The 24,482-nt window shown below is 46.0% G+C and overlaps 1 protein-coding gene across 3 annotated transcripts in view; it reads right to left on the bottom strand.

Annotated features, from left to right (window-relative positions):
- Positions 1-24,482, bottom strand: part of LOC140341477 (neurotrimin-like) — a 261,202-nt gene that overhangs the window by 143,557 nt on the left and 93,163 nt on the right. The gene's annotated exons all lie outside the window — the stretch shown is intronic.

Raw genomic sequence — 24,482 nt, 5'->3', positions numbered from 1 at the left:
GGGGGAGCAATGGGGGGGGCTGGTGGGATCTGGGAGGGAAGAAAAGGAGGGCTGGCAGACCTAAGGGGGGGTTTAGTGGGACCTGGGTTGAATGGGGGTCTGATAGGACCTGGGGGGAAGGGGAAAGCAGGGATGGTGGGATCGGGGTGGGGATTAGGGGATTAGGTGGGGACCTCGGGGGGGTTGGAGATTTATCGTCTAATAATACCAGATCTGTAACGTCAATACATACAAGAGTGTTCAACCACCAATGCACCGGCGATCACCGGGAGCAGCAAACCAATTAGATTGTTCGATTGAGGGAATTATAGCAAATTTTTTTGTTTTTGCTCAGTTTTAGGTTTACAAACAAATATGAGATCTGAGGCCCCTGTGTACAATGTGTTATTTGTATCCAATCAGAGTCGTCCTCACACTGCATAACTATTGGTAAATCTAAAGGAGATTGTCCAATCAGATTGTAACCTGTGTAGTCAGGTGAAGATAATCATGTTTCATTTGGCTGGCGGTGGAGTTGCGGTGAGGCTTATACACAGCCGCCATTCTAGGGTCACTGGCACTCCGGACGTTATGGATAATCGCTGGCCAATTACCAACCAATCACCGGCCAATCACCATCCAATTATGGAGATGAAGCCTCCCCAGTCGGTGGATTGGGGTGTTATTTCCAGCCGCTGAGTGCGTCCGGTCTATCCGGGAGACAATTTCCAGCGCCACGTTTATTGTACTCAGAAAATTGTTTTCTCACCTCGGCGGGCGAGTGACCGGCGTTCATCTGGAGGTGACAGCTGCACTACATTACCGGCTCCTGGGGCCACCGCGGACGGCTGGAATAAAACACTTTGATATTTGATCAGCCAGAAGAGACAATTATCTCCGCGACTGCCGTATTGTCACCTGAACCATAACCGATGGGGACACAAATCCACAATACAGCTGAATGACACTTCCAGGAGCCCAACTTTCTACAAAATATTCAGGAAAATACATCGACATTCCTACTATACAGGTAACACCTCAGGGACCCCTGCTGGCCCCCCCCCCCCCCAACCCAATGTGGACAGGTGTTCACTCGGTATGAATGGTCCACAGAGCGAATAGTGAGGTCGCAGCACAAAGGGGGCGCTCTATGCATCTGAAGGAAAACTTCCAAATATGGAAAGATATGTGAACAGGGGCTTCAGGGGATTGGGAAAGATTTCAGGTGTATCTGCCCTCCTCCAATCAGCTACAGCTTCTGAGAATTTGGGGTTTTTATTTGGATGTGATGGACGTGTGATCCTTTTCTCACCAATGAGAATGGGCCGGATTTAGGGAGGGCTGCGGGTTTCGGAGTCAGGCCATGAGGGTCAGTCCTCTATGACCCCGTTCTCTGGGATAAACTCCCCAACCCAAGAGCACTGCGGCGCCCCCCCTAGTTGAGATGGGGTGACTGAAAGAGGCATTTCCAATCCTCAGGAATTAAAGAAGCAAAGCCCCAAATTGCTGAAAGGAAGCCGGAGTCAGCCGATGATGGAGGAGACCAATAAATGTAAATACTGTGCACTTCAAATTACCTTCCCCGGAGCCGAGGGGCCACAGCACCAATCAGACCCAGAGACGGCCAGTGGGAAATGTTTTCCTCCACCACTATTGTTCCAGTTCACCATTTGTAATCAGCTTTTTGACTCCCAAGATTTGCTTGTCATGTGACCTGTCATGTTACCACCCCTGGGGGCAGTTTAACCTGCAGCTGCCATTCCTGACAAGGTTCCCCAGCCCACAATGTTGCTTGTATCACTATTCTGCTACTGTGTGGATTATCAGCTCTGGGGCCCAGGAATGTCATGGGAGGGGGCCACATTAAGCTGCAAATACTGAAATCTATTACAGCCCAAAGCCAATGAATACAACAAAGGTGGGAATCATTCACCCGGCATGGAGATAATACAAAATGAATATTTTACTGCAATACTCACCTCCTATCGAAAGCTTTGCTTGGTCACATGACTGAAGAAAAGACACCTGGGAGTAATTATGGGTACATAAAAAAGAATATAACCCCTAACATTGAGAGAGGAAGTGATGAGGAATCCAAATTGTTTTGTTGTCACCATCACAGGAAATGAGTGGAAATCTTTATATAGACGGAAATGTTTTCCTGGGTGCGTCCAATGACTGCGCTCCCCCTATGTGAGCACCATATTAAGAATAAACAATGTCATAACTTTGCTCTCCTCTTCAGTGTTTCGGTATTTGAGTGAACACGGCGGCGTTGTGTTTTATTCATGTTTCTGCTCTGACTGTATCCTTATAAATTGTTAATAATGAAGAGAAGTGACCATGGCAACTCCATGTTCAAAGACCACAATCCCCAACAATACTTCCCAAACGCCGCAGTCCTAGAGACTGGCTGTGATTGGACCAAGGAGTGTCTGATGTCATAGTCAGGATGGTCACATGACCTCCCCTCCATCCCCGAATCCCATCCTATCAGTCAGATGTATAAATCCTTTGCAACACTGGACACTGCCCCCCCTACAGGACGCCATGATTAACTGCACATTGTCCCATGTAAGAATATCGAAGCCCCAATACCAATTATTGTGGAGTCCAAAAACAGAGATCCCAAGTGAAAATACAACACGTTTCCGGGGACACAAGTGCCCCCCCCTTCATCAGGGCTCACAATGCTGCATAAGAGACTCCAGGGATAAGAAATATCCATTGGTGGCCAGTTGTCAGCAGACAGTGGTGATTAACCCCTTGTACAGCATTCTGGGCCCCAATGTTTGGCCCCTGATAAATGTAGTCTTTTCACTTTAGATGTCTGTGATGAAATAAATGTTTTGGATCTCTTGGAGGAGCCTAAAGATGCCGGGAATGTTCTGGACTCGAGTTCTGTGCATTTTATTATCGTTTCACACAATAGGAATTTTAGGGGAATAAACCCAGCAGAACAATTCCCAGTGTAATGTTTTACATGAGAAGCGGTTTCCTGGCGGAGGGGCCCCGGCGCTGGGACCGGCCACACAATACCAGGACAATGTGCTGCATCTCAGATAAAGTCTGCTTAGGGAGATTAAATGGACCTGAAGTTTCTTGTTGCAATAATTGGAGATTTGCAGGGTATTTATTCTGCATTATCGCAGCAATATGCCGGCAAAGCAGAGAGAATATTTCTCTAATCATTTCTCTAAGTCTCCTCTCCATGTTTTTCCTCTCCTAACCATAATCCACAATCTATACTTTCATTTCCACTAATCTCTTTCCGTTTTTTACAATCAGACACTTCATTGCGAGCGACACAACAGATGGCGGGTCAGAAGGAAAAATTTATTACCAAAAATTCATTCCGACTGCTGCAAAAAGTTGATACATTTCAAAGCTTGGCGAGTATATTTGGGGAGCACAAAGTAATCTTCAGAACCCAGGAGCGGCACAGGAAATAACCGTCATTTACCGCGCATTCTCTACAGCGCCAGGACACAACCGAAATTTCTGCTCTCGTTTTCTAAAACTGACTGAGAGCTTAGCGATTCCTGAGATAAAAGAATGGGAGGCCGAGGAGGAGAACATTGTGATGACTAAAGCAGCCCCATTGGGGACACAGCGTGGGGGGATCGAGAGGTCTAATTCCAGATATTTATTTTAGAGGGGGGCAGAGTGCTGAGTTCCAGAAATAAGAGACCAATACCAGCTGAAGTCCTGACCCTAGACCCCCATAGACAGAGTCAGCTAATATTGTCCTGCCCTGCTGGGGGGTAAATATACTCTATTGAGTATATTGGATTCTCCGGTCATGGCCTTCTAACTGGAAACCTACACACACTTCAATGAATGGATAGGATCAGTCCCAAAACCAGATACCCCAATGATCCATATGAATATCCAAACACCCCAAACCTGGCTAGGATTCATCTGACTACCCAGATACCCCAAACCTGGTTCATATTTATCTGACTATGCAGATACCCCAAACCTGGCTCAGATCCATCAGACTACCCAGATACCCCAAACCCGGCTCAGACTCATCAGACTACCTAGATACCCCAAACGTGGCCAGATCCATCTAAGTATCCAAATTCCCCAAACCTGGCTCAGAATCATTAGACTACCCAGGTACCCCAAACCTGGCCCAGATCCATCTAAATATCCAAATACCCCAAACCTGGCCCGGATCCATCGAAATATCCAAATACCCAAACCTGGCCTGGATCCATCTAAATATCCAAATACCCCAAACCTGGCCCGGTTCCATCTAAATATCTAAATACCCAAACCTGGCTCAGATCCATCTAAATATCCAAATATCCCAAACCTGGCCCAGATCCATGGAAATATTCAAATACCCAAACCTGGCCCGGTTCCATCTAAATATCCAAATACCCTAAACCTGGCCCGGATCCTTGGAAATATCCAAATACCCAAACCTGGCCCGGTTCCATCTAAATATCCAAATACCCTAAACCTGGCCCGGATCCATCTAAATATCCAAATACCCAAACCTGGCTCAGATTCATCAGACTTCCCAGATACCCCAAACCTGGCTCAGATCCACCTTACTCTAATGATGGTGTTTTCATGGCAGAATTCGGCATCTAGGATTTGTCGGTGCAGTTAGGCAGACAGATTCGATGCTCGGGGCTGTCACATCTCGCATTTGTCTGTGTGGCTCCTTATTGGATTTTTCTACTTTCTGATGATATTTATTACACCTTTTTTATGCAATGTTCAGACTGCCATAGAAGAGTTAACTCCTCAGCACTGGACATTCATTACCAAGCGGAGGTGAAAAGGATGATGAGATTTGTTGTCTTTCATCCATTGCTTGGTATTTACTCTCTGACAGAAGTCAATGTAGATCCGTCAGGCTGGAAGAGGTCCTTGTCACCCTGTGACTGTCACTCGGGCATTTAACACAAGTGAGCTAAGCTGCATCCTTGGCAGACACTTCCTAATGAAAGAGATGGCCTTCATCTCTCAGGTTTAATCAAGTTCCGCCACCTCCATAAGCTCATTATCGAACACTAATGTAGTTTTATCTTTAGTGCTTATTTGAGATCAGCATTAAGCCCTGAAAAAGCAGGCTAGAAAAATCCCGGACAAGACCATGAAATCGTCTTCCTAACCTGCCCCAACTAGACTCCATATGAAACAAGGTCAGATAAATATTTAATATTGCTATTAATATCCATCCCCAAATTGTCTTCTCTATTTCTCTAGCCGTTAGCCGATTCCCCGTGACATGTGATCCCTCTTTAGAAGGTCGGATGGCCGCTTGGGGATATGAAAGAGATATGTTACAAGACTGAAATTAAACAAGTGAGTTCCCTTTCTGAATGAATTATTCTCCTGTGAGCTCAGAGACAGGAGAGCGAGGACCTGTCATACAGCAAATTGTAGGGAGAGAGAGACAAGAGTGAGCCGTCATGAGGACCAACTTCTACCAAACCCAAATATTGAGAAAACTAAAACACTGAGCTCAGAGTAACAAGAACATCAGTTCAAGCCCAACCAAGGTCAGAACCAAAGAGGACTAGGAGTTCATAAAACCTGGGGAAAACAAGAAGGGCTCAAGTACCCAGGAGACTAGAAAAAAGATTTTAAGGAACCAGAAAGTCAAACTCAAATCTCAAATAAACCAAGAAACATAGTACTGGACCCCAAAAGACTAAAAAAATAAATAACGAGGAAGCTGATCTGATCAGAATCAAGGAGACTGGAAAACCAAGCATGGAACCAGAGAAGACCAGGAGACCCCAAGCAAGATTCCTAGAGAACAGAAAATGAAGTACTTGATGCCAGAAGACCAGGAAAAGGGGCTTAGGACCATCAGAAGACCAGGGAAGGGGGCTTAGGACCATCAGAAGACCAGGGAAGGGGGTTTAGGACCCTCAGAAAACCAAGAAAAGGAGCTTAAGACCTTCAGAAGACCAGAACATGGGGCTTAGGACCCTCAGAAGACCAGAACATGGGGCTTAGGACCCTCAGAAGACCAAGAAAGGGAGCTTAGGACCCTCTGAAGACCAGGAAAAGGGGCTTAGAACCTTCAGAGGGCCAGGAAAGGGGGCTTAGGACCCTCATAAGACCAGGAAAAGGGGCTTAGGACCATCAGAAGACCAGGATGAGGAAAAAAGTCCCAAGGAAGCTCCCACACACAGAAGGCCACAGAAACATTAGGTTGGAACTGTTAGACTTTACAGAATATTCTGAGCTGGTAATTTGGAGTGCTAAGCATAAGGGGTCATATGAAAATGTGATAATTTGGGGGTGTCCAGAAGACACAAGCATTAACTTATCTTAGTTCTGTACAGCGCCAGCAGTTTACTGATTGCTGCCTGGTTCCGCTCTCTAATACCCAGTGCCGGTGCCGGATCTTCACGTAGATGGCTACACATGAAAACAATCAGCCTCCGCCATAAGACATAAAATGAATGACACTAAACAATCGTACATCGGTATTGATCAGTGCATACATTATCAGCTGATTAATAATGTATAGAGTGCACACAAGAAACCCAACCTTTCAGAGCAGTCTGGAATCTCTCACAGACGGTGCACCCATAATGCCACTCACCATTATCACCCTGTGCTCTCATTGCTCCCTATCCTGCAGCAGAGCTTCACCTGGAAGATGATACACATCTGTCCTCAGCGGAGGGGGTTCAATTCCTGAGCAACACAAATTATTCAATCTGAACACAGCAAGATGGAGGCAGGGAAGCAATGATACCGAAATGAAAATTCAAACTCTAAAAGATTACGGGTGATTGGTCCTGGAGGGACAACTCAAAACACAGAGTTTCCCCCCATCTCCTGGAGGGGCCCAGACAGAGCGGGGTATAAGGCTTTATGGGCGGACAGATCTGCTAATGAGCCCAAATTATTAATTTATGGTCCCTGTATCATACAATCATCCAACACGTTTCGGGGGCACAACCCCCTTAATCAAGAGTGGGCGGGGCTCAGACACCAGGTGATGACAAATATTGAAATCCTATTGGTTGGAGTTGCCACATTTGGGGCGGAGCAATATAGCAGCGCAGGGTGCCCCGAAATGCGTCAGCTCCATGTATGTCAGTGGGACAATGGAAGATCCGGACTGGCAAATGGATCTCATGATCTTTGTGTCAGTGTTGCAGGAGGACGATAAACCACTGTGAAGGTGGACGGTCAGGAAAACGAGAAGTGAACGCGTCCAGATAGCGCTGGGCAGCCAAGCAGAAGGTCGATCTCCTACAGAGAAGTTTCCAGGTGCCGCTGTGGTGCAGTGTTCTGATTGGCTGCCTCTGCCAGACAGATTTATCATTGCGGTGGAAGTCAGGGTTGGAGGGGGGATAATGGGAGCTGCTTCTCCACAGCTGAACAAAAAGGCTGCAGGAACCGGCGCTAAAACCCAAATCAATAATCCAATAAGCAATTTAGAAGGGAGAGGAAATCAATCTCGTCCTCCACCCCAAATATTGTCAGGAAAAGCCACTTCTGTGTCGGGATCTACGAAAGATGTGTGATTGCAGACGGGAGTTTATAAACAATGCCGAGACTCCGGCTTCATCCATCATAGACGCTCAACATCAACATAGAGCCCCAATATGACCATATACAGGCAATCCCCCCCAATCTGACCATACACAGGGCAATCTCCCCCCCAATCTGACCATACACAGGGCAATCTCCTCGCCCTCCCCAATCTGACCATACACAGGTGAGGAGCAGGTAGGGTGGAGCTGCTAAATTACCACCAGGGTGAGGAGCAGGTAGGGTGGAGCTGCTAAATTACCACCAGGGGTGAGGAGCAGGTAGGGTGGAGCTGCTAAATTACCACCAGGGGTGAGGAGCAGGTAAAGCAGAGCTGCTGAGTTACCACCAGGGGTGAAGAGCAGTGAGAGCTGAGCTGCTGAATTAGGGAGCTGAGCAGCTAAAAAATAAAATTAAATTGAATACAGCTTCTGCAGTAAAGCATGAATGACTCCACCTTGCCTGCAGCTACAGAGGCCAGTGATGGCTTTTTTTAAGCTCTTTTACTGCTTTCTACAAATATGTAAAATTATGAATGTCTATGACAGGTTCACTGTGCATATGTCAACCCAATCACAAAAATCCCATAATCCCTAACATGTTACCTGAATACCAGACAATATATCTTCCCGTTATTCTTCCATAGTGCAGTACGATTATTCAGTTAAAAAGAAGTAAACGTGAATAAAATCTTTAAACTTTCACAGAAGCTTTAACATTGTAAAAGTAATTTTCTTTTAAATCTGCAGCCCCTTCGGGACAAACAGCGCTGTGAATGCAACGAGCTGCCGCTGATTCCCTGTGCAGGTCCCCAGAACCCTTGAAATTCTGAGAACTCTGTAAAGCAAATATTGACCAAAATAATTGGATCCCCCCCCATCCTATGTGCTTCACCATTGGCTAGAGAAGCTGTCAATAAGAGTTTTTAGAACAAGTTTAGGAGTAAAGAATTCCATGCATGCCGACAGCCAGGATAGGTGGGGCAAGAGGTGGATGTCAGGTGGGTGATAGCTGTAGTGGGACCAGGCCCAATGGAAGGACAGCACAGTATATTCTAGTGATCTGGATGATCAATGTCAGCATGACACAAAGACTGAGCAGAGGAACATAAATTACTTTTATTAAAAATATTGCAATTACAAAAACACTCCATACAAAACATAATATATATATACAAACATAATATAATATATATATATATTATACCTGATATTCCTCCTCGCCCCCATCCTGACCCCACTGATATCCCCCCCCCCCCCCAATAACTTATGTGACTGAGACAGGGAATACCTAGAGCCCCCCACCACCACGCTTTCCTTATACATTAAAGGGGCATTAGGGCAGAAAGTGGCCCATGGTGTCTTCTGCTTCTCTAATTCCCGGTCTCAGCACACACAGAGTCTCCGGAGGGTCGGTGCTGAGAAATCCTCAAGTAAAGTTTACCATGAAAGGTGAGCCAAGTCCGATCCCTAAACTTCATGGGAATCCTTTCCATATTATTCATCTCAGCCCCTCCTGGACCTGGCCAATCCCTTACTGACCCGCCAAAGAATGAAGACAAAATCCGCTTCTCCAGAATTTTCCTAGGGAGGTTTTTGAACATTAGAGTGTCAGCTCCTCTGTACAAGGACTGCAAGCAGCAGGTAAGATATTGATTGTATTGATATCTCATGTAAGATTTGTGTTTCCATGGTGAGGTATAAACTGGCCACTCATTGGCTCCCGTTACTTCTCACGGCGCTCATCTCCAACATACAGAAATCATTTCCACATTCTGATTGGCGTCTCTGACATTTCTGAGCCGTTTCACATTTTCCCCCTTTAAACATTACAATGACCGACACGCTTTTACCCGAGGAGGGTCCAAGGTTTCCATGGAAACAGCTTCCCCTTTTCCTGCATCTCGGAGAATTAGCCGGGCAACGAGCGGGATGGAGATAAGGCGACCACTTACACGGGGAAAACAACAAGGGCTTCACCCGCAGCTGACATTTTGCAGGATTCACTTATGGGTGGGGGCCAGAGCTCCAAATGAAGGACAACAGGTAGGGGGATAAAACACCCATCAATCAAGGGGAGCCCATACCAAGCACCTGAGGGGTCCTTCTCTGATATTATGGGGGCAGAATCTGTAAAATCTATAAATGTACACTCCACCCAACTTCCGGCCTCCTGCACGACCCTCCATTCCGTCCCGGCCGGGTATTCTGGGAACACCAAACCCTGAGCCTTGTGAAGGATGGGTGTTCACAGCTCCGCCTCCTTTTGCTCCAATGGCTGCACAAATTGGTCAGTGACCGCCATAAGACACCCCAGGGACCAAAACAACCATCAGCAGATGTGTGGGAAAAGATCCATATTGTCTCAATAAGGCCAGGTGACCCCAATAATATTCACCGAGGGGTGGGGACACCACATAAGGCGCTTGGCACCTCATGCTTCATTTTTCCTGATGATAATATATGGTGTTCATGGTGCTATGCTGCATTCTGTTCACAAGAGCTAACATTCTTCATGTCACAGCCAATGAAAACAAAGTGTGTCTGCTCAACACACCTGTGGGGCCACCTCTAGAAGGGTTTAGCTATGCATTGGGGATCAGAGTGTCATGGCTGGGATAGACAGATACAACTAGGCATTGACAGGTACAGCCAGGTATAGCCAGGAATACACAGGTACAGCCAGGTATAGCCAGGGATACACAGGTACAGCCAGGTAAGGCCACATACAAAAAGGTAGGCCAGGTATAAACTGGGACATATAGGTATACACAGATACAGCCAAGCATTGACAGTTACAGACAGGTATAGCCAGGAATACACAGGGACAGCCAAGCACTGACAGGTACAGACAGGTATAGCCAGGTACAGCCAGGAATACACAGATACAGCCAATCATTCACAGGTACAGCCAGGTAAGACCACATACAGAAAGGTAGGCCAGGTATAAACTGGTACAGCTAGGTATACACAGATACAGCCAAGCACGTACAGGTACAGACAAGTATAGTCAAGGTACAGCCAGGAATACACAGGTACAGCCAAGCATTGACAGGTACAGCCAGGAATACACAGGGACAGCCAAGCATTGACAAGGTAGAGACAAGTATAGCCAGGTACAGCCAGAAATACACAGGTACAGCAAAGCACTGAGAGGTACAGCCAGGAATACATAGGTACAGCCAAGCATTGACAGGTACAGACAGGTATAGCCAGGTAAGGGCAGGTGCAGACAGGTTAAGACAGGGACAGCCAGGAATGGACAGCTACAGCAAGGATTAGACAAGTACAGATAGGTAGGCCAGGTTTAAACAGGTATAGCTGGGAATACACAGGTAGAGCCAAAAATTGATAGATGCCAGGAAAAGCCAGGTGTAGACTGGTATAGCCAAGCATGGGTAGGTACATTCAGGTGCAGCCAGCTACAAGCCAGCTAAGTACAGTTGGGTACAGCCAGGTGTCGCTGGTACAAATAGCTATGGACAGCCAGACACATCCATTGTGTGGCACAGCCTTGGTAATGATTGTGTGGCACAGCCTGGTAATGGTTGTGTGGCACAGCCTGGTGATGATTGTGTGGCACAGCCTGGTGATGATTGGTACAGCCTGGTGATGATTGCATGGCACAGTCTGGTGATGATTGTGTGGCACATTCTGGTGATGATTGTGTGGCACATTCTGGGGATGATTGTGTGGCACATTCTGGTGATGATTGTGTGGCACAGCCTGGTGATGGTTGTGTGGCATAGGCCTGGTAATGATTGTGTGGCACAGCCTGGTGATGATTGTGTGGCACAGCCTGGTAATGATTGTGTGGCACAGCCTGGTAATGATTGTGTGGCACTGTGTACCCTGGCTTTGGTGGGTCTCACACATAAAGACATTTGAATATAAAGAGGCGACATTCACCAGGGGCAGACACGTGTGTAATACGCTCATTAATGCCAGCAGTGAAGCTGCAAATCTGTCATGAAACAAACCAATCTGATACCAATGTGCCCAGCAGGCACCGGCGATAACATAGCATTGATAGGATCACACTGCCAGCACTGCCACAGATGGTGCTGAGATACAACCCAGAGCGCCAATCACACACAGCAAGGACAATCCTTCTTACTGCCCCAATAAGAGGGGTGACAACAGAAGGAAGACACACATAGTGACAACAAAGGAGACAGGAACAGGAAGATGACAGTGAGTTGGAATGACAGATTTCCCTTAATTACAATGATGAAACATAAAATTCCAAATTCCAACTATTTTCCTCATTTTCTTTATTTGTTTCATCTCAGTGCTGCTGCAGCCTTTTTGCTGCCACTTCCTGTGTCCATGCATCCCAGTGATGGTTTGCTGATGGTTACAACATTGGACCATCCCTGTGTAATGTACGGTAAATTATAATCTCTGCCAGATGCCCATCGGTCACATCGTGACAACATAGGAGCACATCTAGGAGACAGAGACAAAGTGTTGTCACCTTACAACAGGAAGTGTCTGACCTTGAAGACCTTGAAGACTTTGCCAAATAAAAAGACCTCCACTTACATGGGGCTGGGAGCCTTTATTTAGAATACATTAGCAGCAATCACCGACATTCCTCAATCTATGATGGTGGGACAGATGCACCTCCCATTCTCTGTCCACATATCCCCAATTAGCAGAGGAAATGCCCCCTGAGAGGGCCACAGCTAAGGGCCCCCCGCCTGTGACCTTGCCTCTCCCCCGGCCCTGCATGCAGGAAGTTCCCGCTGCCACCACAGATGTATCGGCTCTCTGCTCTCACAACAACTTGGCAGAGTTCTTAATTGCTTTCTATACGGCATTGATCGCCTGTGTGGTGTCAATTAGCTGTTGGCTGAGAGGAGTTTTTCTGTGAGTAGAAGTGACGGCACACTGCGCTGCTGGAGAGGGCGAGGAATAAAATGGAGGCTTTACATCAACGTGGGAGACAGAGGAAACCGTGCCCATGAGATGCCAACCAGCGCTAACTACCCAGCACTGCCAGGCCAGCAGGGAGCTCACCGGAGAATCAGACAAACTGACTGCAGCCAAGAAGATTTCACTGAAAATATAAAACTGCCGAGATAAAGACAGAGTGGGCAGTGACCTAGAATGTGCCATGACAGGTGCCCAGGAGGGTGGTACACGATTCCTGATCTCAGAGATTTATCAGAAGCAAACCCATCATCAGCTTCCCTAATTCATCAGAGCTAAGGGTGACGGCAAAAAGACAATGGGGGCCGCCGTGATGTCATCCTACGCCTCTGCCCAATCAATATGCCATGCTTCCGAATATGGCTGCACCCCAATCATTTCCTGAAACCCGCAAGGGGAAAGACAAATATTCACCTCCACCACAGGAACCAATGGGGGCAGATATTTGTATAAGGACCCTGTGAGGGCAGTTCATTTACCCAGCTCTGACCCAGGGGGGAGCAAGGGCAGATAACTACACTCTGCCAAGGACCAACAGCAGAAAATAACGTTACCCAACTCTAATCCGGGGTGCCAACCTAGGGGATAACACAGGCAGGTAAGCGTACCCATTTCTACTCCTGGAACCTGCAAGACAGGGCACTAAACTCAGCCTGGATCCCGGGATGAAAAAAGGCAGAAAATGTACCCAACTTCAACCCGGGGTCCCACAGGGGCAAGTGTTAATAAATGACACCTCAGCCCGGCCAGCAGGGAGTTTGTCTGCTCATTAGTGAGGAAGCCGGAATCTGGGGCAAATTGACTGCAGCTAAAAGATTTAATTGAAAATATAAAAATGTGGAGATGTAATTTAGTGTGCAGCTCGGGCTGAAAACAAACACTAACAGCATTCTAATATGCAATGGCAGCAGTGGGCCTGCGAGGAGTCGGCTGGATCCCGGAGAAGGATTGTAATTATACTCGTGTCAGTCACTAAAACTCCAGAATAATGAACTCCGACACTGACTAATATCCTACAAGAACCGACAGCCGAGGATGTCTGCCTTCACCTGAAAATCTTCCCTTATCCCTTATGTCTCAATACTGCACCACTGATGTCACACCAGGGCTGTCCAGCTCCAGTCCTCGAGGGCCACATGCAGCACCCTCCCCCTTGTCTGCAGAATAAAATATGAGAAGTTTGGGAGGATTATGGCCCCCACAGTATGAAATCATGGGATGGCAAAATACTAACTGTACATCAGATGATGAATGGGGGACAGAAAGTGGGCTGAACTGTGTCAGGCATAATTCCCCAAGGTCCATACCCCAATTTATAAAAGTAAAACTCCAACAGGGAGCCCCTCATTTTAAAGCCACAACTGGATAACTATTTATAATCACAGAATAAGACCCCGAAGGTACCCCTCCACCCATCCCCCTGGCCCATTACTGTACATGCTGGTCAGATACAATGAGCCTGGACACAAATACCCATTTTCTGTTTGCCCCATACTCCATATCATTGTGACAAGCTGGAAAGGTTCCGGATGGCTTTATGTAACACCCAGGATGAGGGTTTTTTTTCATATTATCATTTTTGTTGTTTGGCTATTTTTAACTCCAATATTTCTTTAATAAAGAACCATTCAGCAGAACAAAGTATTTCAATCAGTTTCATATTACAAATAGAGGTAAGATGACATTTTTCATCTCGGACATATAGACCAAGGGAATCTTCAAAAACGTAAGGGTACGGGGATGGGTCCGGAAAGTGTAGGGGAACTAAGGGATTTGTATTATAGAGATGACTTTAAATAACAGGTTAATCAATAAACAGATTGTCCTATCTTTGGTATAAATTCCTATTGCTAAAGCTTATTGATCCTTTATCGTACATTTAGGGTGATGAGCCGCCGACTGCTGAGAGCTCGCCCATTACTAAGGTGGGAGAGGAGCTCAGGGACAAATCAGCTTGGAAGTTTTGTAAGAGCGATGAGTAAGGGGGGGGATACCAGAAGGAGCAGAAAGTTGTCCAGCACCTATAGTTTTATTTTATTATTTTGTATTTATCTGCCAGTCTTGGTAATAAAGGATCCTGGCATTAGACCAGCGCTGCATCCTTACCGGACTGTGCAGCCCCGCCAGGCTCAAATTATTTACATTTTATATATCTCAGAAAATGCTTGTATCTTCATATAGTTTATTTATAAAAAAATCTGTATTGTAATTTCATATCTTCATTTTATTAATCTTATATTAAATGCTTGTATTGGCCGTACATCATAATACATTGATCTCAGTACAATCTATCCACATAATAGGACATTATTTATCCTGCACTAGGTGCAAATATTAAATATTTATAGTAATCTCCTGATTACCCTTCTATATTATATGTGATGCTGATATCATTCATTCTGATATATTTTCATTGTATATATATTTCTGCTTCTATTATATTCTTATTATATCTTCCAGATATCGGTGCTGATTTATGATATGTCATATGACATTGCTTATATTTTATGTTTGGATGCTGCTATTTATCTCTGTCCTATTACTAATATTTATATCATATAATGGTGCAGATAAGATCTCTTATATTATACAATACTTTATATCATTCTTATAACTTCTCGCTCATATTGTATTTATTAAATATTTTTTCATATATCGGTGGTTTTTTTATCCATCTCTTAGTCTATGAATTACATTTGATTTGTATATTGGTGTTTATATTCCATAATGATATTATTCATGTATTATATGTTTTTTTTTATATATTGCAGCTCCTATTATCCCTCTCTGGAGATTATACGGCCATCAGCATGTCAGTTATTCTCTTTGTGAATCCCCATTATAATCCCTATTATGGACCCTAACCAATCACAGCTCCCCCTCATCATCTCCTGCCGCTCTCCCCGGCGACTGACCATCATTACCTGGACCGCAGCAAATGAGCAGCAGAACAGGCGGCGATCAATGCAAGCCGAGACATCGTGTCCCAGAATTCACCAAATACATATTTATTGCAGCAAAATATATTCCTAAAATAATTCTTTATTTTTCCCCTAAAAGGTCAAACGATTCCCTGTTTAAAATATCCCGACTTCATAAATATTTCAAAATGTCACTGCTGCAAGTAAAACCCTGGTGTAAGTGACACTTCTCAGCCTCATTAACGAGAGAGCAGAGGATCGACGAGCCACAACTTCTGGAGAGTCTCCGACACCAGAGAACAACAAGTCCTAATTTACACTCCCCAGAGGAATCCAGGAGCCTCCGCCCCCAAATCACCCCCCAGGAACCCAAATCACTGACAGCCATCTACATGGGTATGCAATCTACATTTCTGAACAGGAACTCCCTCCTAATTTTATGTACCCAGATAATGGAGGTGTTAATAACCCCCCCGCCATCACTCTGCCAGTTAGAAGGTCTGGGGTTTCATATCAATGACTGGGCATCCTCTACACAAAGTAATGAATATCTCAGGTGTTCTGGCCTTGGCCTCAGGTGTTCTGGCCTTTGGCCTTCTGGCCAGGTGTTAAAGCTTTGGGGGTCTCTAGCCCACTCATAAGTCCCCATGTTTCCCCTGACCATGGCAGGAGGGTGGACGGAGTTTTATTTTAATATTTAGGAATATCACAGCCCCCGCCGCCACCTCCCGATGCCAATGAAGTTCTCTAATTAGGCCAATTAATTTTCTGCCTGAGTTAATAAGCTGTCCAACAGGAAAAATAATTACGGTGCGACAACATCACTTCCCCAGCCGCTGCACCCCCTCCTCATCACCCCTATTATAAAATAACCCCCCCATAAGATCCTCCATTCCAATCACATAGATTCCACCTCAACTGTATCTGCACCCCCATCATTATCACTTAAACCCCACCGCACCCTTATCAGAGACCCCCCCATCATTTACCTGTCACCTCACCTATACAGAGACCCCCCTATCATTTACCTGTCACCTCACCTGTACGGAGACCCCCCTATCATTTACCTATCACCTTACCTATATCAGAAACCCCCCATCATTTACCTATCACCTCTTCTATATCAGAGACCCCCCATCATTTACCTGTCACCTCACCTATACAGAGACCCCCCTATCATTTACCTGTCACCTCACCTGTACGGAGACCCCCCCCATCATTTACCTATCACCTCTTCTATATCAGAGACCCCCCATCATTTACCTGTCACCTCACCTACATCAGAGACCCCCCCCTATCATTTACCTATCACTTTACCTATATCACGGACCCCCTATCATTTCTATATCAGAGACCACCCATCATTTACCTGTCACCTCTCCTATATCAGAGAGACCCCATCATTTACCTGTCACCTCACCTATATCAGAGACCCCCTATCATTTACCTGTCACCTCAAATACATCAGAGACCCCCCATCATTTACCTGTCACCTCACCTATATCAGAGACCCCCCCCCATCATTTACCTGTCACCTCTCCTATATCAGAGACCACTCAGCATTTACCTGTCACCTCCCCTATATCAGAGAGACCCCATCATTTACCTGTCACCTCACCTATACAGAGACGCCCCCCCCATCATTTACCTATCACCTCTTCAATATCAGAGACCCCTCATCATTTACCTGTCACCTCACCTATATCAGAGACCCCTCATCATTTACCTATCACCTCACCTATATCAGAGACCCCCCATCATTTACCTGTCACCTCACCTCTATCAGAGATCCCTCATCATTTACCTGTCACCTCACCTATATCAGAGACCCCCCCCCCTATAATTTTCCACAAACTTACAATGCTGCAGTCTGATCGCTGGGAAGAGGAGACTGAGGTAATCCTTCCTTTTACATGCACCAGACTGATGACATCATCCAAACTTAGCAGTGTCATTAATTGGACAATTTTTGGATAAAACCTATTTTCTTTGATATAAACATTTGAAAGCGTACTATAGACTCAATAATGATATTATTAATATTATCTATAACTGACCTTTCCATGTATTCTGTGCTGTACGCAGGATAACATAGGAATATGGGTGTTATATATGAGTATATCCTGTAATAGGTTCACATGTGCTGTGTAGGGGGGTTATGTGATTTCTCCTATTAAAGGGTCTCAGAGTGACCGCAGCAGCAGGAAGGGGTCATTATAAATGGGGTTTTATTAGTCTCATTATATGCTGAAGGTGCAAAGTGCTTTTCCTGCAGCCTGTGTTATTTATTGAGGCTCTTCTATGGCTTTTCCAGAAAATCTTTCTTGCTGTCTGTATGCCGGCGGTCTTCAGGCAGGGCAGAGGAGTGTAGGAAAGGATTGGGGGGCTGCAGGCGGTGACATACAATGATATTATCACCGAGTGTCCCCCCAAATGAATGGAATTGTCAGCGCTTATATCCGTACGGCGATACAATGTCATTTTTCGCATTAGTCTTGGTGAAATATATTTTTACAAGTGCGCCAATACTGGATTTAATTATCCGTAGTCCTGCCATGATGCCCCGCGGCCGCCCCTCCTCGCTTCTGTGTTTGCGTTCCTGCTGGCTGGACGTCCTCGGAGTGAAGGACAGAGAGATGACGGCGGATCAGAGCATCTTCTGCTCCATGATGAAGCTCCATCGCAGCACTGAGATCCATCACTGCATCCACAACCAATAAACTATTACCCTAACTGCCTGTCACAGCCCACCGACTCCAAATTAACTGCCTGCAGCTCAATCCGACTGCATGGAGGGGGGAGAGAGAGCTGCGGGGAGTGACAGGAGGAGGAGGAGAGGTCACAGCCGACTAATACACTGTAATGTAAGAAAAGACAAGATGACATGAGGAGGAGAGACCACCGGGGGCGATATATCCTAATACCCCGCCGTAACATACGGACAGATGTCCATACAGGGCCCTAACTATGGGTGATGGGGACCCTCAGCAGGAGAATTAGGAAATAATTATTATAGGGTATTTGGGGGTAAATCTAGGAAGATCACATAACTGATTATTATTCCTATTTTTATATAATTTTGTATATCTGATTGTTGGTTTTTTACCATCAGATTTATGTAGGATGGTTTAGCAGTGATTTGATTACCAGATTTGTGGATGTAGCTTACCCCCATGTAGCCCTGTTACATTAATTACTTACCCCCATGTACCCCAATACATTCATTACTTACCGCCATGTAGCCCCATTACTTTCATTACTTACCCCCATGTAGCCTTGTTACATTATCACTCACCCCCATGTAGCCCTGTTACATTAATTACTTACCCCCATGTACCCCTTTACATTATTACTCACCCCCATGTAGCCTTGTTACATTCATTACTTACCCCTCAAGTACCCCATTACATTAAATACACAACCCCATATAGTCACATTCATTACTTACCCCATGTACCCCGTTACATTCGTTACTTACCCCATGTACCCGTTACATTCATTACTTACCCCATGTACCCCGTTACATTCATTACTTACCCCATGTACCCCGTTACATTCATTACTTACCCCATGTAGCCCGTTACATTCATTACTTACCCCATGTACTCCATTACATTCATTACTTACCCCCATGTACCCCATTACATTAATTACTTACCCCCATGTACCCCATTACATTCATTACTTACCCCCATGTACCCCGTTACATTCATTACTTACCCCCATGTACCCCGTTACATTCATTACTTACCCCCATGTACCCCGTTACATGGAGGTAAGAGTTCCTGCCAATACCCACACCTGCTGACAACACCAGGCCATTGTCATGGAATTAGAGCAGTGTTGTCACCCCAAGGTGTCGGATTCTTCACTTGGATGAGCAGCCCAATGACCACTTAAAGGGGCACTAAGCATAGTGTTGTCATCTAACAGGAAGTACAGTTATTGGCAGGATCTCAAGGAAAGGATATGTATACAGTAAGGCTGAACATACAGAAACATTGATTTTAGGTTTACATAAAGATTGAATGGCAGCTGATTTTTATCAAATGTTTGCCATGATGGAAAGGCGTCCATGTTGTTTGCTGGCCGCCCGGGTGGTGTGATTGGGAAAAAGTTCCGATTTGTTGGAATGTTTTTAGCTGCTGAGGGTGCATTGTGGAAAGACTCTGCATTCCCAGAGCGCATGGAAATAGCGGCTCATTACCCAGCGGGGGTGACACCGCAGGCGATGGCTGTTCGTCACATCAGATGGGGGAGCGCTGTCAGAAGCCGAGGAGGCTGAAAACTTTTGGAGCTGTGAATAATAAAAGTGCTTAATCCTCTGAGTCAGCCCGGAGCCAGGCGCCTGTCATGTGTGGATGGCATGCCATGAAGCCCTGCGAGGGTGACAACGTATCCGGGGTGAGCGCTGGAACCACCACACTTATGTGGAGCAGAAATGTGCAAAAAGCATCTTTCCAGCACCCCAACCATGGCTGTCAGCTTTATCTTCATCGCCCAGAGCGTTGCCTCCACCTCTGGGAAATGATATTCTTATAGACAGCCCGAGGCGCCAACAGTCTGACTTCCCGGGAAGCTTATATCTGCTGCCGAGGTGACAAGTATCAGGACTGCCAGCAAAACCGCATCAGCTCCGAACGCTGCCCGCCTCTGCGCCCGCTGCCAACCCTCAACTCATCAACAAAACATTCAGGAGCCATTCAACCCAATTAGCAGCCACAAGACTCTCCGCAAGCCAGGTACCATGTGAGCTGTAATGTGGGGCACCATAAGCAATGCTTACAGCCGGGACCCCAACCAAGATGGTGGCCTGCTGAACTACACCCGACCCAATCCATGAAATCATCTAACACACAGAAACCATATAAAATATCCCATGCTGCTTCGCCAGCTTCCCGCATACACCCAAAATGTATTAATTATATGATTTGAAAGAACAACTACTTCTGGGCAAAGACACACCTCTGCCCCGCCCCATTTTCATGTAGGTAAAGGTCCCTAGGTATATTTTAATAAAGGACACAACCCCTGCCACACCCTCAGGTTTATACTGACCCATGGCGCCCCCCCCCCCCGACACACCCTTAGGTATATTTCAATGCAGGTTACGCCCCCGACACACCCTAAAGTTTATATTGACCTATGGCACGCCCCCTCACACACCCTCAGGTTTATATTAACCTATGACACGCCCCCAACACACCCTCAGGTTTATATTGCCCTTTGACATGTCCCCGACACACCTTCAGGTATATTTCAATAAAGGATACGCCTCCGACACACCCTCAGGTTTATATTGACCTATGACACGCCCCGACACACCCTCAGGTTTATATTGACGTATGACACGCCCCCTGACACACCTTCAGGTATGCTGATCAAGCAATATTGTGCATTTTTTTGATTAGGCGCATTAGTGATTATTTGCATGGCTCTTTTTTCTTTATATTATATGGTCACATGCACAAATTTTAAATGCCAAAATTATAAGTTCTTTATTAATTAATGCAGGGAATAAGATCATCATCTTCATCCTCTACTTGCATCACTCTTCATAGCCAGAAAACCAGAGATTTGGTGAAATAATATTTGTGGTAATAAAGTGAAAGTAAAGCAGGCAGGACAGAAGGTTTGGGTACTGTATTGGTTTAGTGCCTGATGTAAATAGGGAGAGTTGGCAGCCAAGGGGCCCTTCTGTACCGGGCCCTTATCAAAAGAGCAATTCTGAAACTTTTAGACCTGAGGTAAGGGGGCCAAGGAGGTTTATGTAGCATGGGGCCCAGAAATGTCGGACCGTCGTCCTGGGAGTGAGAGCAGCAATCATGGATGGAGGTAAATCTACGCAGCCCCAATGTTGGGCCAAAAACATTCCTGGTGCTACAAATCTGTTCCCCATGTACAGGGGAGAGTTCTCCATATGACATTGGGTACATTGGATAAGGTATATGGGGGCAGATAGATTCCATACATAGAATACACGACCAATACAGTATTATATAGGATCTGTACATGTGACCGGCACCCATCATCTCCACATGTGATCAGCTTATATGATCTTTACATGTTATTGGCTTGTATGATCCCCACATGTAATCAGCTTGTATGATCCCTACATGTAATCGCTTGTATGATCCCTACATGTAATCGCTTGTATGATCTCTATATGTCATCGGATTGCATGATCTCTACATGTGATTGTCTTATATGATCGCTTCATGTGATCAGCTTGTATGATCTCTACATGTGATCAGCTTGTATGACCCATGTTATTATTATTATATTACAGATTGTTCCAGTCATGCCATGCATTTATCTGTTGAAGTATTTCTGATGATTATTATTTGCACCGTGTGTATTTATATCGTCCTCTCCGTATGATCGCAGGATCCCATTATTAGACACCATTGTGCTATGTACACGGAGCTGCATGAAATCCTCATTCTATGATGGCGGGGGGTGCCGTAGTCAGGAAGGCGTTAAGAAAATCTTACACTTAATAAGTGCTAATTAGCTGGCTGCAGGGAGAGCTTTCTGTCTGTTCCCAAGAGCTTACACTCTTCTCTGCAGAATAGCAAACTCAGCAGGAATGATGCATCTGGGGCAGGCGAGCTCCCAGCCTGGGGGAGCTGCCATTTCTGTCTATAATCTGAACTAATGAAGTGCGGCTGGGATGGCAGCGCCGGGAACTCTCTGTCTGTAATGAAGACCCTGATCGCTGCTGCTAATGATGGGGAATGCTCCCTCAACACGCTAACAATCCGCTATGTACTAAGAAGGATTCCGCTCAGGGGGTGCAGCTACACCTCAGAAAGATACAAATGACAAAACTCGAAGCCAAACTGGCGGCAAGTTACAGATAATGGCACAACGTGAGCTCTGCCGCACTCAGACCCAATTCACACATGCCGTGTGTGCGGAATGCTGAGAAGAAGTGGCGCAGGGTGCAGAATGCTCAGTGCTGAGAAGAAGTGGCGCAGGGTGCAGAATGCTCAGTGCTGAGAAGAAGTGGCGCAGAGCATTGAATAGAAGTGGCGCAGATGCTGACGGATGTTCGGAATGTTTGCAAACAAGGGATGAGAAGTGTTTGCGCCGTGCATGCGGCGAGCTTTCTTGGCTGTCAGCGGAGCGGCCGACACATTTGCAGGCCTTGATTTGATGTACGGTGTAATTACTGAACAGCCACAAGAAAACCAACCCTGATCTAACCCAATGCCATAATTCTCCCCGGCTGGAAATGAATCCTCCGCTAACAGACGGATCATTTCACCGTCAGAACATGGAGAACCTGCGAGGGAAACACTCACCAATTCACCTTGCAGACTCGTCTGATATTGTTTTCTTCTACTGATTACCAGGGACACCATACAGACCAGACAGAAATCTGACAGATGAATTGTACAATCGCACTCCACATTGATACTACCTGTCGTGGAGAACTTGGTGTTTATGGAGTTCAGTAGCTTAAGCTGCAAAATTAAAACAATCCATTGAAAACTTTTTTATGAAAGGTTTTACAAAATTGACCCCAAACCAAATCCGAGGGGACAAAATGATTTCATGGAATTTGCTGCATTGTATCCGCCTTCTGATTGGATGATTAACAATGTATTCTTCTAAATGTGGCCATGGTGATAAATGGGAGCCCCCTCGTAATAATCCAACTCATGTGAGGGTCACAACTCAGATATTTGGGGGGACCCCCACCCCACACACACAGGATGGATAGATCTGTACGAGGGAGGGAGCTGAGTGATGGCACAGACAGGAGACGGATTTGTCGGTGATTTGATCTGCTGAGATGGATTGGAGATAAAATGTTGAGTTCATTGCAGATGGAAAATGTTTAAAGGGAATAAAATTGTGAATCCATTGAGGAGACAATGGCTGGCACGTCGATCCATCTCCTCCCTCCCCGGGGCAGCCACGCAGTCCGCTTAATGCGCCTCGCTCTGCTCCCAGGGTGCAAATCTAATAAGAGATAAGCGGGAGGTGAAGGCAGCACGTGTGACCGGAATAAAGAAGAGGGGGGGGGGGGGGCAGGGAAGCTGCGACTCCCAGGGGCTCCAAATATTCTACATGGGGTGACCCGGACCGATCCATAACACTAAATATAAATCAGATGTGAAATCCTCACATGAAGAACTCCCTGTGTAAATACAACACGCGTGTCATCCACATGTCACAGAAAGGAGGACATTTATCTGCTGCACCCCCCTCACTTCCTGTCCTGGTGACAACAATATTCCAGACAGGAAAAATCTTCCACAGCAATCTCCAACAGGTAAAAAAGCTTTTCTTTAGTGCAGTACGAGAAAGATTTGTATTTCTCTGGCACAATGTTGTCACCGGAACAGGAAGTGAAGGGGAATCTCCCTATCAGCGCCCCAGCTGGCAGCCATTGTTATCCTTCCTTGTGTGGCTTATTGTTCCCCATAAAACAGGGCAATGTCTGGGTGGGGACACTGTGGGGTCACCAATTGATAAATCATAGAGGTGCGGCAGTTTAATATAGATTTGTTGTATTTAAGGTGCCAGAGCCGCAGTTTCCTGGATAAATACCAGCAGGAATTGCATGATGTGCTATAGTCAGACTGCGCTCCACCTGTTGATGGCGATATGGCTGACAGGCGCAGAGATATAAAGCAGTTTGGTTTCTTTAAAATGCTAATGATGTCACCAACCACATCATTACTTCCCAACCTGCCCCAGTCATGTGACAGGGGGCATCTGATCATGTGACATCACAGTACGTATAAGGTGGGTGTTTCCATTGCTGCAGACATCTCTATAAACAGAGACCACCCAAGAGCGCCCCCCACAGGGCTCCAAATCACAGGGAATGGACAATTATTAGATGATTTGATTCCTCACCATCTGTCACCGAACCCCCCGGAGCTTCGGCAAACTCCAAACTGATTCTTCACACGTCTGCCATATAAAGCCTCCGCAGAGGGATGACACCGGAAGTATAGGGGTTATAGCGACTTTATTTTACCTCTATTCTACCCCCTTGGAGCGTTCCACTATTTACCCACCCACACAGAGCGCCCCACCACCTGCCATACCGTGCCCCCTTTTACCATTCCCCACCCACCCACACAGAGCGCCCCACCACCTGCCATAC

The sequence above is a fragment of the Pyxicephalus adspersus genome, chromosome 11 (assembly GCF_032062135.1).
Source record: "Pyxicephalus adspersus chromosome 11, UCB_Pads_2.0, whole genome shotgun sequence".
In the NCBI taxonomy this organism is placed as follows: Eukaryota; Metazoa; Chordata; class Amphibia; order Anura; family Pyxicephalidae; genus Pyxicephalus; species Pyxicephalus adspersus.
The sequence above is the reverse complement of the archived record's forward strand: the minus strand, read 5'-3'. Positions and strand labels throughout refer to the sequence as shown.